The 14,826-nt window shown below is 43.5% G+C and overlaps 1 protein-coding gene across 3 annotated transcripts in view; it reads left to right on the top strand.

Annotated features, from left to right (window-relative positions):
* Nucleotides 1-14,826, top strand: part of TXNL4B (thioredoxin like 4B) — a 53,286-nt gene that overhangs the window by 29,365 nt on the left and 9,095 nt on the right. The window lies entirely within an intron of this gene.

The raw sequence follows: 14,826 nt of genomic DNA, 5'->3' as shown, positions 1-14,826 counted from the left end.
TTCTTCCTGGTTCAGTTTTGGAAGGTTGTACTTTTCTAAGAATTTCTCCATTTCTTCCAAGTTGTCCATTTTATTGGCATATAGTTGCTGATAGTAGTCTCTTATGATCCTTTGGAGACTCTTGGAGGGCACACACAAAACCTTGTGTGCACCAGGACCCAGGAGAAAGGATCAGTGACCCCACAAGAAATTGACCCAGACATGCCCATGAGTGTCCAGGAATCTCCAGCGGAGGCGTGGGTCAGTGGTGGCCTGCTGCAGGGTCGGAGGTACTGAGTGTAGCAGTGCATGCATGGAACCTTTTGAAGGAGGTCACCATTATCTTCATTACCTCCACCATAGTTTGGCCTCAGTCAAGCAACAGGGAGGGAACACAGCGCCACCCATCAACAGAAAATTGAATTAAAGATTTACTGAGCATGGCCCTGCCCATCAGAACAAGACTCAGTTTCCCCCTCAGTCAGTGTCTCCCATCAGGAAGCTTCCATAAGCCTCTTATCCTTATCCATCAGGGGGCAGACAGAATGAAATCCACAATCACAGAAAACTAACCAAACTGATCATGTGGACCACAGCCTGGTCTAACTCAATGAAACTATGAGCCATGCTGTGTAGGACCATCCAAGACAGACACGTCATGGCATAGAGTTCTGACAAAATGTGGTCCACTGGAAAAGGGAATGGCAAATCACTTCAGTATTCTTGACTTGAGAACCCCATAAACAGTATGAAAAGGGGAAAAGGTATGACACTGAAAGATGAAACTCCCCAGGTCAGTAGGTGCCCAATATGCTACTGGAGAAAAGTGGAGAAATAACTCCAAAAAGAATGAAGAGACAGAGCCAAGGCAAAAACAACACCCAGTTGTGGATGTGACAGGTGATGGAAGTAAAGTCTGATGCTGTAAAGAGCAATATTGCATAGGAACCTGGAATGTTAGGTCTATGAATCAAGGCAAATTGGAAGTGGTCAAACAGGAGATGGCAAGAGTGAACATCGACATTTTAGGAATCAGTGAATTAAAAGTTCTGTTATTAAGTACATACAAATTTAGGTTATGTCTTCCTTTTAAGTTGACTCTTTGTCATTATGAAATATCCTGTTTATCTAGTAATTCTTCTTGCCATGAAGTCTCTTTGTCTCCTGTTACTTAAGGCACACCAGCTTTCTTTTGGTTAGTGTTTTTGTGCTATATATTTTTCTATTTACCATATAATTAGTATTTGATTTTTTAAATCAATTCTGACATTCTTTGCCTTTCAATTGGAATTGTTCTTAGTTGCTCAGTCATGTCCAACTCTTTGTGACCCCATGGACTGTAGCCCACCAGGCTTCTCTGTCCATGGAATTCTCCAGGCAAGAATTCTGGAGCAGGTAGCTATTCCCTTCTTCGGGGGATCTTCCCGACTCAGGGATAGAACCCACGTCTCCTGCATTGCAGGCAGATTCTTTACCATCTGAACCACCCACCATACCTTGAAATTTTGAGGGTAACACTAGAAAAATAATACAAGAATATGTAAAACTAATAGAGGATGTTTTTTGAAAACTGAGTACTAAAAAAAAGAGCAGGAAAGGAGAAATAAAGAGGAAAGAACTTAAGGATTAACTATAAAACAAATAGCACAATAGCAGATGAAACCAATTCTATTAATTACATTAAAGGCAAATAATTATCAAGGCTTGAAAATGATTCGGGATTATAATGTTGAGAATTGGGGTCTCAAGTGGGTGGACATGGAGAGACTAGGACTAAAATTGTGAGGGGTGTGTGGGAAGAGAAAACATTAAGCTCAAGGTTGGAAATGAACGTTATGTGAAAACTGGGGTGTGAAAGATGAAGCAGAGGACCAGATTTGGAAATCACCTGAATGTATAACACTTCTGCTACAAATTGCATGAGAAATTAGTTTATTAGGGCACCAAATATATAAGGAGGAATATTCATTCATCTAATATTTATCAGGTGTCTACAATGTGCCTCGGTGTCCTTGGTGCTGAGGGCAATACAGAGAAGAAATCAAACAAAACCCCTGCCCTCCTGGAGCTGACAGTCTCCTGGAGTCTCTCCTGGAGTATAATGGATGATTAGTGGCTGGAGTTGAAAAGACATTATTACTTAAGACAGAGGTGTGTGCAGTGTATAAGCAGAATCTGTAAAGATGCTGTTCATGAAACCTAGGAGTTGAAGAAAAGCTTGAATAAGGCAGAAATACTATATTTCAGTGGCTCCCAAACTTTTCTGTACTTTAAAATCCTGATGTCCAAGTTGTACCCCATCTCTATTACATGGTGCATGTAGGTAGGCACCAGGATCTTTCAAAGATAGCTAGGTAATTCCAAATGCAAGCAAAGTTTGGGAACCACTGTCATATTTCATCTAAATTACTATGCTATGAATTGTAAGAGAAAGAAAACTCTGTCAATTAGACACTGACAACATGCCTAAGATCCCACCAATTTTTGTTGTTGTTCAGTTGAGTCCAACTCTTTGCAGCCCCATGAACTGCAGCATGCCAGGCTCCTCTGTCCACTACTATCTCCCAGAGTTTGCTGAAATTCATGTCCATTGAGTCAGTGATGCTATCTAACCATCTCATCCTCTGCCACTTTGCTTTTGCCTTCAACTTTCCCAGCATCAGGGTCTTTTCCAATGAGTTGGCTCTTTGCACCAGGTGGCAAAAGTATTGGAGCTTCATCTTTTCAGCAACAGTCCTTCCAGTGAATATTCAGGGCTGATGTTGACTGTTTTGATTGACTTTAGGATTGACTGTTTTGATCTCCTGGCTGTCCAAGCAACTCTCAAGAGTCTTCTCCAGCACCACAATTTGAAAGCATAAATTCTTCAGTGCGCAGCATTTATGGTCCAACTCTCACATCCATACATGACTACTGGAAAAAAAATAACTTTGACCTTTGTTGGGAAAGTGATGTCTCTGCTTTTTAATATGCTGTCTAGGTTTGTCATAGCTTTCCTTCCAAGGAGCAAGCATCTTTTAATTTCATGGCTGCAGTCACTGTCCACAGTGATTTTGGAGCCCAAGAAAATAAAATCTGTAACTGCTTTCACTTTTTCCCCTTCTATTTGCCATGAAGTGATGAGACTGGATGCCACGATCTTAGTTTTTTTTAATGCTGAATTTAAAGCCAGATTTTTCACTCTCCTCTTTCACTTTCATCAAGAGGCTCTTTAGTTCCTGTTTGCTTTCTGCCATTAGAGTGGTATTATCTGCATATCTGGGTTGTTGCTATTTCTCCCAGCAGTCTTGATTCCAGCTTGTGATTCATCCAGCCCAGCATTTCACATGATGTACTCTGCATAGAAGCTAAATAACTGGGGTGACCACATGTAGCCTTGTCATACTCCTTTCTCAGTTTGGAACCAGTCAGTTGTTCCATGTTTGGTTCTACCTGTTGGCTCCTGATGCACATAGAGACAGGTTTCTCAGGAAGCAGTTAAGGTGGTCTGGTACTCCCATTTCTTTAAGAATTTTCCACAGTTTGTTGTGATCCACAAAAATCTTTAGCATAGACAATGAAGCTGAAGTAGATGTTTTTCTGGAATTCCCTTGCTTTCTCCATGATCCAGCAAATCAATGCAAGATGCATCTAAATTTCAGAAGAGTTAAAATGGAACAATAATCAGCATCTTAGAACTGTTGAAACTCTGCAGTCACAAGTACATGGACAGCCATGGAATGAGACAATTGGATTTTCCCAGGAGTATACATGACCCTAGAACAGAATGACTAGTTGGGTGTTGAATTCAGAACAGTACATGTTGTTCAACATTCCAGTTTGTGTCAGTAAGAAAGTTAAACAAAGACGTGCCCACTGTTATGCCTCTCTCTAGATTATCTCCCTTTTCCTCAGGGACCGGGGACCAGGAACCATGAAATCCTACTGTTGCCAGATTATGAACATCAGTTCCCAGCACTACTTCCTTAGTGCCAGTAATTCTCTTTGCAAAAACTGGGCCACTGGCAGACACACATGCAGATATTACACATCTTTTAAAAAGCTTCTCGAAAGTAGCATCAACCCTGACACTTTGTAAATGAGGAACTTCCAAGTTTCAGGCTTCTAAATCAAATATTATCCTTGGACCAGCTTCTCATTGGTAAGGACAGCCAACCAGATTTTGACAGACTTCAAATATAATCTGCCTTCCCTAGTATGAAATTGGTCAGGGATCAGAGTGTAAGGATCTTAGGATAAGTTTAAACACTTGAATCTATGTTCAGAAGAATTCGTGTAAATTTTCCTCAGTTTCTTCAACCTCACCCACAGGACAGAAAGCAAGGCCTTCTTCTAGGCTCCTGGAAACAAGGTGGGGGCCAGATTGGCATTTGCTTTTCACCTTAGTCACTGCACCCAGCAGCGCCCTGCACACACACGCACACACACACACTCACTCAATCAATTCAGTTTGCCAAACTGAATGAGTAATAAACAGCCTCTACCCTCAAAAAGTTCAGAGAGGTGGAAAAATGACTACCACAACATAATTAGATGCTGCCAGTCCCATCAGCTTTCATCTGTAATAAAGATTGGGTCCTGAGAAGTGTGAAAGCTGTCAGCAGAATCAGCTCTACAAGTATCTCCAGAGAGCGGGCACCCACGTCGTAATAATAACCAATAACACTGTTGGAGTCCTTCCTTATGTGCCAGGCACTGCTGTGTGTGCTTTCTTTGTGTTTGTTCACTTAATTCTTCAACAACCCTGAAGCAAATGAGCCTTTTATTACCTAATAACCCCATTTTTACACCTGAGCACAGAGAGGATATGGAACTTGCTCAAGGTAACACAGCTAGTAAGTAGAGCAGGCAGGATTCAGACCTGGGCAGAGCAGCCCTGGGTCACTCTAAGTTCTACCTCCCCTACATGAGGAACGTTACACGATTTTCAAGGCCTCCTCACAGAAGCAGCCTTGAGTTCTCACAATTAGAGTCACTTCTAAGGGTCCGCTAGAAACAAATCCTTTACTGAATTAAGGCGTTACTTACCAGAAAGGGATAACAAACTCGCTAGCCAACCTCACTAGTCAGAGTAAGGGTATCAGTTCTGAGTGGCTGTCAAAGCTTGCTAAGAGCCATTGTTGTTTTTAGTCACTAAGTCCTGTCGACTCTTTCGTGACCCTATGGACTGTAGCCCACCAGGCTCCTCTGTCCATGGAATTTCCCAAGCAAGAATATTGGAGTGGGTTGCCATTTCCTCCTCCAGGGGATCTTCCCGATTCAGGGATTGAATCCTCTCCTGCACTGGCAAGTGGATTCTTTATCACTGAGCCACCAGGGAAGCCCAGTGTATCATTAAAACCAGGACCCAGGCAGTGACATCCAGCAGAGAGGGCAGAGGAGACCTTAAAGCACTGGTTCCCAAAGCTGGAGAAGCCTGATGCTGCAGAGAAGTGGGGAAGTGGGAAAAGACCGTGTGGGCCATGGCAGCAAAACACATTAGGAAATAGACCAGGGAAGCTGCCTGGCAAGCACTTGGGAACAGTCACCCTTGGGTGCCAGCGAGGTTCTGGGAAGAGTTGATCCCAGATCCACCCCAGACCCATGACAGATATTTCTAGAAGCAATGGTGGTAAAATTGGGCTCTGCTTTTGACTCAGTGCAAGAAATCAGGAATTTGCCTCTAATTATGGCACCAGGAAATAGAATGAAATTAGTCCTGGCCACAGGGAAATGAGTATAGCTGTAACCTGCTAAGCCCCCAGGCAGCCCTCCTCTCCGCTAGGGAATCCTGGGCTCATTCTCCGTTGTTAGGTATGACCCAGTGGATTCTGACCAGTTGTTTTTGTACAGTTGACCCTTGAACAAGGGTTTGAACTGCATGGGTCCACTTATACACAAATATTTTTCAATAAATGCATATGATAGTTCTGCACAATTTCTGGTTGGTTGAATTCAGGAACTATAAAGTTATACACGGATTTTGGACTGCAGAGAAGTCAATGCCCCAACCCCCAGATTGTTCAAGGATCAACTGAATTTGTGTCTTCTGAGATTTGGATAGATGGTAGAGAACTCAGTTATCTTCATTCCAAACACATGGCACCACTGACAGGAAGTAGGATCTCAATAAGTGATTCTTAGAAGAATGAGCAAGTGAAAGAACAAATGAATATGGGTCAGCTGTATTTACACACACATACATGTATACATACATGTGTGTATGTGTGCATAGAACCATATATTTGTCTGGTTCTTGTGTTTGTTTTTTAATGGTTGTATCAGAGTCTCAACTGTAGTTGAAATTCTGGTCTAAACCCAGTGAAGTTTTTAGGATCCAAAACATGGATGCCGCATTTTTTGCTCTGTTCAGGTAGGAAGATGTCACTAAATCCAGAAACCCTACAAATTCAACCTCCAAGAGATGGTCGAAGCTTAACAGGCTACCCAGGTTCTCAGATGACCAAGGGCTGAAATGGCAGCACCTCAGTTACAGCTTGTGCATGCCTGGGCAGGAAGGGGGTCGTACTGCCCCGGGAGGCCTTCCACCCCTCCACACATAGCTTTGTTCCTGAGCTCAACCCAGTTGACCCCAGGGGTGGCAGGCAGGTGGCCTTCATGTGCTATAAGTTCCTGTTTCCTGTGGGACACTTGCCAAATGGGGTTTTCAACACCCAGGAAACCTCTCCCTGTCAGGCAAGATTGCAAGGAGTATGTGTGTTAATTGCATCCCCCTCTCCCCCACCCCATAAGGCCCTGCCCTTTGGAAACTGGCCCTAGTGTTGCTGACCAGGTATTTCACAAACACCCGTTTTGTGCCAATCCGGCAGTGTTCCCACCCTGCCCTGCACACCCACACCTCTTGGCCCTGTCCCTCAGAGTCCTCTTACCTGTGACTGCTACACTAATTTCATTTCCCACATCTACAACCACAAGTTTCCTACAGAAAATTTTCCTGACCACCAAGATTCCACAGGTAACATGATAGTCTGAGCATGTTCTCACACCGTGCTGGCTCCAGGGAGCTGCACCTGGACGAATGAGAGCTCCTCACTGAATTAAATGTATCTCAATAGAAAGCAGATAATGCCTCTCCCAGGCAAACACAAGATTACGGTAGATCTCAACCTGCCTTCTGTATTAGCTGGATTAAATTTAACTAAATATAAGCAAAATCCCAATTAGTAGTGACTTAAGCACATGAGGTTTTATTTTCTCAAATAAAGGAGGCAGGGAAGTAAGCACACAGAACTGGTATGAAGCTCTTCCCAGCTTTTGCTGCTGGGTTGACCCCCATCCTTAGGTCTAAAAAGGCTGCCAAAGCTCCAGACATCATGTTCCGGGCAGCAGCAGACTTACCAGAAGTGGTACACAGTACCTTCACATGCATCTCACTGAGTAGAATTTAGTCACATATTCACACTCAGCTCCAGCGGAGAGCAAAGGCTAAAGGAAATATAGACTGTATTCTGGGAATCCAGAATGTAGAACTGTTTATAAGACAACTGGACTCATCTCTTCAAAGTTGACTGCTTTAGATTTTAAAAGGCTCAAGAGACATATAGGTGAGCCTTCTGAGCCACCATGGAGGTCACATACATATATATATATATATATATAGGACCTCCATGGTGGCTTAGATGGTAAAGTGTCTATCTACAATGCAGGAGACCTGGGTTCGATGCCTGGGTCGGGAACATGCCCTGGAGAAGGAAACGGCAACCCACTCCAGGACTCTTGCCTGGAAAATCCCATGGACGGAGGAGTGTGGTAGGCTACAGTCCATGGAGTCACAAAGAGTCAGACATGACTGAGCGACTTCACTTCACTTTCACTTTTCAATATATTTATTGAATGGTGAGAAGACTGGATCTGTTGGAAACAAGGTATAATGTAGGAATTGTTTTTTAGTCACTCATCTGTGTCCAACTCTTTGCAACTCCATGGACTGCAGCCCACCGGGTTCCTTTGTCCATGGGATTTTCCAGACAAGAATACTGGAGTGGGTTGCCATTTCCTACTCCAGGGAATCTTTCCAATGCAGGAGTTGAACTTGCTTCTCCTGCATTGCAGGTGGATTCTTTACCACTGAGCCACCAGGGAAGCCCCTAGGTGAGAGTTGATTGATGCCAGAAGTTATTTTTAGGACAATAGGGAAGCCTGGAATATGGACTGAATGTTAGATGATATTAGAAAATCATGGCTAATTTTCATAGGTGAGATCACAGAGTTATGTTTTCAGAGGAACATATTCTTATTTTTAACAGACAGAAGCTACAAAGTACTTAGGAGTGAAGTGTCCTGACATCTACCACTTCCTTCAAAATGGTTCATCAATCTCTAAAAGAGGAGCAGCTATCCGGCTGAGTTGTTCAACCTCTGCCTGGCACTGGGCCCCCCTAGGAGACCATCCTGTGAGTCTGAGAGCCGCAGGCCTGGAGGGCAAGACCCAGGTCTGAGCAGCCTGCATGGGGCTGGCTGTGGGGCTCATGGATCTACTTAAAAAACCTTTACATGGGACTTAGTATGTGAAACATGGGTCTATAGGTGCTTTACAAATATTAACTCATTTACACTTTATAATAACTCTGTTACAAAAATGTTTTTGGTATTCTCAAATTAAGGTGAGGAAACAGAGGCACAGAGAGCTTAAGCAACTTGCCCAAGATCACACAGCTGGCATATGGCCATCAGGGTTCCAAACCAGGCAGTCTGTTCTTAACCAAAACACGGTGCTGACTTTTCTTTTTTTAAATTGAGGTAAAATTTGCATATTATAAAAGTAACCATTTAAAATGTACAGTTCAGTGGCATTAAGTACATTGACAATGTTGTACACCCATCACATCCCTCTAGTTCCAAAATATTTCATCTTCCCAAAGGGAAACCCCATATCCACTAGCAGTCACTCCTCATTCTTCCCTCTCCCCCACCCTTGGCAACGTCTAATTACTTTTTGACTCTTGGGTTTGCCTGTTCTAGATATTTTATATAAATTGAATCATACAGTAAAAAAACAAAATGGTTCATCAAAATCAAAGTATGTATATATAGGTTAAAAAGTTGATAAGAAAAGCACAGAAAAGATAGACTTACTGAGTCTAAGTGAAGGGGGTATGGATATTTGTCACACTCTTCTTTCAACTTTTCTTATGTCTGAATGTCTTATAATAAAAATTGGGGGAGGGCAATTCTCTATTTGGTTTGACTGTTCTAGTCTTTTCATGTGAAGTTGACTGCCTCTTGGTAACAGGAATGCTGTTCCTGTCAGCACTGTGGAGCCAATCAGTTCAGAGGGTCTGCAGTTAGTGGGTTCAATCCCTAGTCAATTAAATTTGGATTTCAGACAAACAAGTAAATTTTTTATAAGCCCCAATTATTGCATGGGATGTATTTATACCAAAAGCTTCTTCATTGTTTATCTGGAATTCAAATTTAACTGGACACCCTGTTGTTTTCACTTGTTTTACTAAAACTGGCAACTCTTCTAATGAAGAGAATGAACGTGGCATAAGTAATGGTGTTTGACTGCCAGGTGGTTGTTGTTTAGTCACTAAATTGTGTCTGGTTCTTCTGCAACATTGGAAGGACTGATGCTGAAGCTGAAACTCCAATACTTTGGCTACCTCATGCGAAGAGTTGACTCATTGGAAAAGACCCTGATGCTGGGAGAGATTGGGGGCAGGAGGAGAAGGGGACGACAGAGGATGAGATGGCTAGATGGCATCACCGACTCGATGGACATGAGTTTGAGTAAGCTCCGGGAGTTGGTGGTAGACAGGGAGGCCTGGTGTGCTGTGATTCATGGGGTCGCAGAGTTGGACACGACTGAGCGAGTGAACTGAACTGAACTGAATTTCTGCAACTCCATGGACTGTAGCCCGCCCAGCTCCTCTGTCCAAGGAATTCTCCAGGCAAGAATACTGGAGATGGTTGCCATTTCCTTCTCCAGGGGATCTTCCTGGCCCAGGGATAGTACCTGCATCTCCTGCGTTGGCAGGTGTATTCTTTACCGCTGACTCATCAGGGAAGCCCTGTGACCGCCAAGACTAGGTCATAAAAGGCGTCGTAGCTTCTACCTTGCACTAGATCACTCGCTCTAGAAGGCAGATGCTCTGGTGTGGAGACACTCAGATAGCCCTTCGTGCCAATAGCCAGCAACAGCTCCCGAGCCACATGAGTGAACCACTTCAGAAGTGAATCCTCCAGCCCCAGCAGAGCCTCAGGTGACTGTGGCCCTGGCCAACCTCATGGGAGACCCTGAGCCAGAGCCACCAACTCCTTTGCTCCTGAACTCCTGAGCCGACACTGTGTGGGAGAGTAAATGATGGTTGCTTCAACTGCTACATGTTGAATCTTCAAGCTCAGTCCTGGCTGGCACTGTGGTTCCTACAAAATGTTCCCCACCTCTACAGGGCTCTGAGCTTTGATCACTAGACCCCATTCAGCCACCTTATTTCAGACCAATCAAGTGCCCAGGGCAAGTTACTATGAATGCTTTTTTATAAAAAGTAATGACAGGACTTCCCTGGCAGCCCAGCAATTAAGACTTTACGCTTCTGCTGCAGGAAACATGGGTTAAATCCCTGGTTGGTGAGCTAAGATCCTGCATGCCACACAGTGAGTCAGCAGGGGCGGGGGGGCGGGCAGGGAAGTAATGGCACATAGACTCTTATCTGTAAAAGAAGATGGACTAAAAAAAAAAAAGAAGATGGACTTTTGAGGGAGAAGAAAAGGGGCTAATAATACTTTTCAGAGGTCCTGTGAGGCCCTTTACCTTCATTTTAGCTGTGAATACAGGCCTGGTAATACCTATTTGCAGGACTTTTGTGACAATTAGAAATAACATTTATTAGGAGAGTAGGATGTGCTGACCCATAACCGCACTTAGTATTCAAGCCTCAGAACAGCCTTCTGAGATGGGTCTCTTTTTCTCCCCATTTTACACACTGGGAGACGGAGGCACACAAAACTTACACGAATGCCCACAGCCAGAGGAGAGACCAGCAGGGCCGCCTGAGACAAGTGAGAATGAGTGAACCCAGGGAAAGCTACACCCTGTCTGTTGACCTTCCCTGCAGGTCTTAGTTGAAGTCTCTTCTTTCTCTCAGACACACACACACACACACACACACACATCAGTGTGGCAAGCACTTTGGCTACAGCCCAAAGTGGCTTGCTATAAACCCACAGTTCCTTTTTTTTCTTTCCTCCAAGGAAGAGACATAATAAAAGCTATCCTCAATGAGAAAGTGGAGAAGGAACAAGTTTATTTCAGAGCAGTACTTGAAAACCCCCAGTGTGAAGCAGCCTAGGAGGAAAGGGGCCCTTTTTTTTTTTTTTTTTTTTTAATTTTTAGGGGCCCTCTCTTACAAAGTTGCAGGAAAGGATAAACTGAACAATGCTCTCTAATGGCAATCTGGCAGAACTATCGACATTCTAACCTTGGCCTGAGCAATAACCATTTCTGGGAATCTTTTCTACAGAAATTCTACTGGAAAAGCACAGAGATACACAAAAAGAGACACCCTGCCACGCTGTCTGTGACTGAAAAACAAAACAGCCTACCTGTCTACCCATAAGCAAATATTGATATATCTGTGCTGAAGAAACCCAAAGGGCTGTTAGAAAGAGCAATGTAGATTGAAGGAATGGACATGGAAGGACTCCATGATCGTATGGAGAAAAAAGAAAGTTGCAGAATAAGATTTAATTTACTAATTATATTTAACTAAGCTGGAATCAAGATTGCCGGGAGAAATATCAATAACCTCAGATATGCAGATGACACCACCCTTATGGCAGAAAGTGAAGAGGAACTAAAAAGCCTCTTGATGAAAGTGAAAGATGAGAGTGAAAAAGTTGGCTTAAAGCTTAACATTCAGAAAACTAAGATCATGGCATCTGGTCCCATCACCTCATGGGCAATAGATGGGGAGACAGTAGAAACAGTGTCAGACATTTTTGGGGGGCTTCAAAATCACTGCAGAGGGTGACTGCAGCCATGAAATTAAAAGACGCTTATTCCTTGGAAGGAAAGTTATGACCAACCTAGATAGCGTATTAAAAAGCAGAGACATTACTTTGCCAACAAAGGTCCGTCTGATCAAGGCTGTGGTTTTTCCAGTAGTCATGTATGGATGTGAAAGTTGGATGGTGAAGAAAGCTGAGCGCCGAAGAATTGATGCTTTTGAACTGAGGTGTTGGAGAAGACTCTTGAGAGTCCCTTGGACTGCAAGGAGATCCAACCAGTCCATCCTAAAGGAGATCAGTCCTAGGTGTTCATTGGAAGGACTGATGCTGAAGCTGAAACTCCAATACTTTGGCCACCTCATGCGAAGAGTTGACTCATTGGAAAAGACCCTGATGCTGGGAGGGGTTGTGGGCAGGAGGAGAAGGGGACAACAGAGGATGAGATGGCTAGATGGCATCACCGACTCGATGGGCATGGGTTTGGGTAGACTCCGGGAGTTGGTGATGGACAGGGAGGCCTGGCGTGCTGCGATTCATGGGGTCGCAAAGAGTTGGACACGACTGAGCGACTGAACTGAACTGAATGGGAAATTGGCAAGGGATGCAAGCAGCAGCACTTTGAGTCCTCTGAATGTCTCCGACGTCTTCCTCCTCCAGCCAGAGAAAGCTCTGCTTTTATTTTTTTTTCTTTTCTTTTTTTCATTTATTTTTATTAGTTGGAGGCTAATTACTTTACAGTATTGTAGTGGTTTTTGTCATACATTGACATGAATCAGCCATGGAGTTACATGTATTCCCCATCCCAATCCCCCCTCCCACCTCCCTCTCTACCTGCTCTCTCTGGGTCTTCCCAGTGCACCAGGCCCGAGCCCTTGTCTCATGCATCCAGCCTGGGCTGGTGATCTGTTTCACCCTAGATAATATACATGTTTCGATGCTGTTCTCTCGAAACATCCCACCCTCGCCTTCTCCCCCAGAGTCCAAAAGTCTGTTCTGTACATCTGTGTCTCTTTTTCTGTTTTGCATATAGGGTTATCATTACCATCTTTCTAAATTCCATATATATGTATACTGTATTGGTCTTTATCTTCTGGCTTACTTCACTCTGTATAATGGGCTCCAGTTTCATCCATCTCATTAGAACTGATTCAAATGAATTCTTTTTAATGGCTGAGTAATATTCCATGGTTATATGTACCACAGCTTCCTTATCCATTCATCTGCTGATGGGCATCTAGGTTGCTTCCATGTCCTGGCTATTATAAACAGTGCTGCGATGAACATTGGGGTGCACGTGTCTCTTTCAGATCTGGTTTCCTCAGTGTGTATGCCCAGAAGTGGGATTGCTGGGTCATATGGCAGTTCTATTTCCAGTTTTTTAAGGAATCTCCACACTGTTCTCCATAGTGGCTGTACTAGTTTGCATTCCCACCAACAGTGTAAGAGGGTTCCCTTTTCTCCACACCCTCTCCAGCATTTATTGCTTGTAGACTTTTGGATAGCAGCCATCCTGACTGGCGTGTAATGGTACCTCATTGTGGTTTTGATTTGCATTTCTCTGATAATGAGTGATGTTGAGCATCTTTTCATGTGTTTGTTAGCCATCTGTATGTCTTCTTTGGAGAAATGTCTGTTTAGTTCTTTGGCCCATTTTTTGATTGGGTCATTTATTTTTCTGGAGTTGAGCTGCAGGAGTTGCTTGTATATTTTTGAGATTAATCCTTTGTCTGTTGCTTCATTTGCTATTATTTTCTCCCAATCTGAGGGCTGTCTTTTCACCTTGCTTATAGTTTCCTTTGTTGTGCAAAAGCTTTTAAGTTTCATTAGGTCCCATTTGTTTATTTTTGGAAAGCTCTGCTTTTAAAGGGACAATAAATGACCTCTTCCCTTGAAGGTTTTAAAGTTTTAACAAAATGGTCTAAAATTGTGTGTTTGGTCTGTCTAAAATTTTGTCTGTGAATGTAGGTGAAATACATTAACACCAGAAATAAAAAGCATATATCCATACAACTTTGAACCTAGTAGACTCTCAATAAGTAATTATCTAGTAAAGATTTTAAAATTAAAATAAATAAATAAGGGGGCTTGTGTGATTAGATGGGGCTTCCCAGGCGGCACAGTGGTAAAGTATCCACCTGCCAATGCAGGAGACACAAGAGACACAGGTTTGATTCCTGGGTCAGGAAGATCCCCTGGAGGAGGGAATGGCAACCCACTTTAGTATTCTTGCCTGGAAAACCCAATGGACAGAGGAGCCTGGCAGGCTACAGTCCATGGGGTCGTGAAGAGTCGGACACAGCTAAGCGACTAACATTTAACAGCTATGGGTATGTGTTTGCAAATACAAAGAAAAATGTCTGGAAAAATCTAGACGGATATAAAAGTTAATTGTGATTATCTATGAGATGTGGAATTGTTTGAGGGAAGGAGTGGACGACACTTATTTGGGGACTATACTGTTTAATTTATGAATAGGTATTATCGTCATACTACGACTTTTTTTTTAACGGTGTTTATTTTTGTTTTTTAAATACTTTGGTTGCGCGGGGTCTTTGCTGCGCACTCGGGCTTTCTCTAGCTGGGGTCGGGGGGGGTGTTGGTACTCTTGGGTGGCACAGGCTTCAGCAGTTGTGTGGCACGCGGACTTTAGTTGCTCTGCAGCAGATGGGCTCTTCCAGGATTGGGGATTGAACCCATGTCCCCCTGCATTGGTATGTGGATTCCTATCCTCTCTACCACCAGGGAAGTCTCTAAGATTCTTTTTTAAAAAACAGGAAAAAGATCTTTGTATCAAAGGCAGTATGAGACTGGCTGTTGGTTTGCTGGCAGAGGGAGTGGGCAGAGGTTGAGGCCGAGATCAGATGAGGCCGAGATAAGACAAAGACATGGTATCTC

The sequence above is a fragment of the Cervus canadensis genome, chromosome 18 (genome assembly GCF_019320065.1).
Source record: "Cervus canadensis isolate Bull #8, Minnesota chromosome 18, ASM1932006v1, whole genome shotgun sequence".
Lineage (NCBI taxonomy): Eukaryota > Metazoa > Chordata > Mammalia > Artiodactyla > Cervidae > Cervus > Cervus canadensis.
The sequence above is the reverse complement of the archived record's forward strand: the minus strand, read 5'-3'. Positions and strand labels throughout refer to the sequence as shown.